We start from the raw sequence: 4,844 nt of genomic DNA, 5'->3' as shown, positions 1-4,844 counted from the left end.
TGACATGGCAAAGACGTGGGTAGAGAGGTAAAGCCAAAGACTTGAAACTACAGTGGCCAAATGCCAAGCAGACCCCTCTGCTCATCACTGCCTTCTTGGGAGTGATTCAGGCCAGCCTCTTCTCTGTGTTCCTCTTGCTACAAAGCAAGCATAGGAAAAGGAGTGCCTGGGGCTCACCCAGGGGCTAAGTGTCAGATGTGTGCAGGTGGAAATGACATCCCCAGCATCCCTGACATCCCCACATTAACATCTCAGTGTTAGTAACATGCAACCTGGACCCCCCCATGCTCCCACTTTATGTGTTCCCGTGTCCTCACCTTGCCCCTGGTCTCCACCCCTCTCCTCTGACTTGTTTGTGGCCTCTTTTCTAAGCCTCTGTCATGACTCCTTCTCTTACTCTTTATGTAGTCACTCAACAGAGGATGAGCTAAATAATTTTGTTGCCTCAAACTCAAGGCTGTGCGACTACTTCCATGCAGAACCTCACATTTGCCCAAATAGTCTCCACTATCTCCCTGCTTCATTCCCAGCCAATCATGACATGGCAGAATGGCCACTCCCCTCTGATGCGTTATCTTGGCTCTGATGTGAGCCCTTGGATAGAACCAAGGGCCCCCTAGAGGCTGAAAGGCAGTCTTCCCTTCCCTTGGCAGTCTTTCAGCATCTGGATGGGAAACTTTAGCCTGTAGACAGTTCACAAGTTCTGTAGTATTCACTGACACCTCCTTGTTCCCATACGCAACTTTAAGTGGTCATGGCCAGGCCTACATGTGGCTGACTGTCCCTCCATCCTGTTCCTACTTGCTTCACTGTACCCCAAACAAGCTCCTGTTTTATACATTGGGGGGGGGCTTCCAATTTTTTCAGAAAATTGGGGCCCTGCATCAGGGTATCCAATATCATACCAAGTTGGGAAGTCGGGAAGAGATTACCATAAACGGAGAGTAGTGGTTCCCATTGAGATCATGGTAATGGAGATAATCTTGGTGTGTGGCTATACATGCACACATGTGTATACAAGTAGGCACGTGTGTATAGGTATGTGTTTTGGGGCAGAAGTCTACTTTGGGTGTTATTTATTGGCATTTTCCACATTGGATTTTTAATACACAGTCTCTCACTCGCCTGAAAGTAGGATATATGGCCCAGCAAGCCTCAGGGACTCACCCACCTCTACCTCTCCAGCACAGATATTACATGCATGTGCCATGCCTGGCTTTTCATGTGTGTTCTGAGGACACAATTTAGCTCCATGTGCTTGCATGACAAGCACTTTACTGAGAGCTCTCGTCAGTCCTCCTGGCCAGTCTCCATAGAAAGAACAAATGTAGTGTCTCTCCTACTGAGAAGACATTGCGTACATGAGATCTACAGCTCTGCAAGCAATGGACACAACATGCTGGCCTTTCAGTTCTCCAGCATTAAAGAGCAGAGCATGACAAAGCACAGCAGAGCATGACAGAGCATGGTAGAGCATGAGAGAGCATTGCGGAGCATAACAGAGCATGGCAGAGCATAACAGAGCATGGCAGAGCATGACAAAGCAGAGCAGAGCATGACAAAGCACAGAAGAGCATGACAGAGCATGGCAGAGCATGACAGAGCATGGTAGAACATGATAGAGCATGGTGGAGTATGACAAAGTATGGCACAGCATGACAAAGCATGGCAGAGCATGACAGAGCCCCTCCTGGACCACAACCATGAAAGGGATGTGCACAGACATTGTTTCCCCGTGAGGGTAACAATCATGGAACTTCTGACTTACTTGGCTCAGACTCTATATCTGTTTCTACACTCTAGTTGTGATACTCGTAGCCACCAGTGTGTGATGTCAACCACAAACATTTGTTTTTAAATGCAGCAGAAAAATGGCAAAAGAAGGAGGAGTATTTGAGCATGGTACCCATATCGGAGTATCTTTTCTTGTTGGTTCAGGATATCCACACAGGGAACTTAATGGTTACCAATTCTCACCGGATACTGGACTTATGCTCAACTGATTTTTCAGATGAAAGTGAGTGTGAATTGGTTTTCTGCTATAATTCTTTCTTAGCATTCAAGAAACCCTGAGAAGGACAGAGACGACTCATCAGAGGATAGCTATCATGCAAAAGGAACTCAAAGCAACAGCATAAAAGAGCAGAGGAGATTCGAACGTTTACTCCCAGAGCATGAGTGGGAGGATGCCCACAGCTCTCTGTGCCAGAGTAAAGGATTCCCACAAGTCAGGAGGGCATGTCATCATTCATAGGGTCACCAGAAGCATGGGCAATACTGACAGGCTGCCTTCATAAGCAGAGTTGACCTGGGAAGCCTGAGGTGGTCCTCACGCATGGTAGAGCTACAAGAACGGGGCTGGAGAGAGATTCAAGAACATTTTCATGGCCAATGTTTGTTGGAAGTGTCCATCTGTACTCTAACAGAGGAAACCCTCTGGGTACATGGGGATCTTCTTGTGGCCGGCCACTCAACATTTCTTCTCAATGCAACAAACATGTTTTAAATATCACTGTCTTCCTAGCAGAGGACTCCAGGCCATATCTTTTGGGGAATCAATTCTGGACCTTACTGTCTCATCTTGTTAGATGTATTAGCAACTCAGAAACATACACATCCCAGCAACATAATAATACGATACTTGACACTTAAAAAAAAATGACATTTCAGATCTTTTAAAAATCTATATTCTTATTTATTCTTCATAAATTCATGCATATACACAATATAGATCATCTCTACTCACCACTCTCAAGCTCCATCTCCCTCTAGGACCCTCCCTCCTCATTTACATCTCCCACTAAAATAAATGTCTTCATTGTTTATACACACCCTCACTGAGTCCAGTGGGTGTTGCCTGCATAAGCATTGGTGTAAGGTCTTTCACTGGAGCATGATGGAACTACCAGAGAACACACCTCTAAAGAAAACAGGCTCCTTTAACAGGCATCAGTCATCAGCTTTAGCTGAGGACCAGACAAGACCTCATACGTGCCTCTCCATTCATACTTGAATGTTGATGGCTAGATCCTGCATAGGCAACCACAACCGCCATGAGTTCATGGGTACAATAGCCTATCATGTCCAGAAGGCACTGTTTTACAGTGTCCTACCTCAACCTCTCGATTGAACCATCTGTCCACTCTCTACTGTGATGGTTCCTGAGCTGATATGAGTGTCACATTGAAAGCTTAGCATGCCACAGTCATTTGTTCTCTTTACTCTGGCCAATTGTGAGTCAGATGCCTTTTAAATATTGAGACACTGAGAAGGCAAAGACTCTTGAAGATCAGAAATGACCTGATATCCTCACTGAGATGCACTTATAGAGGGGCACTGGGTAGGAGGGTCAGAGGCACACAGGAAATATGATGGGAAAGTTGGGGAGGAAATGATGTACTTTACAGGTGGAGAAAGGACTGTGGTGCCAGAGACATCACTGACAAGGCAATAATGTGTGAACTGTGAAGAAATTCACCAGAAACAGAAGGCAGAAGTAGAGTTGATTAGATGCAGTGTGGCAAATTCCCTGCCAAGAGGACAGGAGAAAGGGCCTTTCTGCACAGTCACCTACAAAGCTGCTTCCTTGGCATAAGAGCAATTAGGTGCTTCATAGTCATTCTAGAGTCACCCCGTGCTGAGCTAGACTAGCATCTATTGGAACTGCAAACTTTAAAATGCTGACCACCTCTACAAAAGAAAGATGTGGATTCCCCATGCCATGCTACTGGTACCTTGATTGATGCTTTTAAGTTCCAGGCTACAAATCATGGCTTTATGGTTCCTAAGCTCCGAGTCCTGTAATAGGAACAGTAAGAAACATGTAATGCACCCACCCAGCAAAGACTTTAGTCACAAGCTGGGATGGCAAAGAAGAGACCTGACTGGCAGTCCTGCAGTCAGACACCTAGGGGCACTCTCTAAATTTTTTTCCATGCTTATTCCCACTATCACAGCCTGAAGGTTACTGCCCTGAAGCCTGGGGTCTGGAGACTGAAAGCGTCAGAGGATTCAGCACCAGGAACCTTCTGTCTTTCCCATGCCAAGAAGGAAGGTTCCCATAGCAAATGTTCCAAGTCATATGAAGATAATCTTCAATGTCCCTAACTTCTAATTAAATATGCAAATGCATTTCCCATCTCCTGAGAGAACCCAAACTTAAAAGTACCGTAGAAACCCTCTCACGGTGCTCACTTTTGTAATGTCACCAAGAAGTGTTGCAAGCAAAAGAAATAATGACCAAAATCCTCTACAATGACTCCCCCTGCAACACTTACAAAGTAGATCTTGAATCCCCTGGTGTATTGTCTGGTGATCTATAGAACTAGGAACTAAATAATGATGCCTGTTTTGGGTTATCAAGGGCCAGAGTGGTATTTGTTACACAGCTGAAGCTCACCGTTACACTCGCTCAATCCTACCTCATCTCTTCCTCTCTATAAGTTTTTGCATGGGTCTTTAGTTCTTAGAAGAGTTACTCCAGCCCCTTTTGCTTTCAGTTCACCTTGATAAAAGGTCTTTGGTGCCATGCTCCTAGGAAAGTCATTGTTACCTGAGTGCCTGAAGCTCTCTTCCTCCCATCTTCCTCCTTGCCATTGCCCTTGCTGCCCAGTGTATTATCTGTGTTTACTCAGAACATTCTCCTCTCTTACATAGATAGCAGGGCATGCTAAGAGCACCATCCCTGCCCACTCAGTGGTTAGCTTGGTGCTAAGACACAAGAGAACCTCAAAGGCTGAGAGAGGAGATCAATGCCTTGGGTGACCATAACTTTTAGAGAAAGACAGAGTTAATACATGGAATAGAACATGCACCATCCAAGTAAAAGATCATATCATATATGA

Source organism: Mus pahari, chromosome 7 (genome assembly GCF_900095145.1).
Source record: "Mus pahari chromosome 7, PAHARI_EIJ_v1.1, whole genome shotgun sequence".
NCBI classification, from domain to species: Eukaryota; Metazoa; Chordata; class Mammalia; order Rodentia; family Muridae; genus Mus; species Mus pahari.
Note: the sequence above shows the minus strand (reverse complement) of the source record.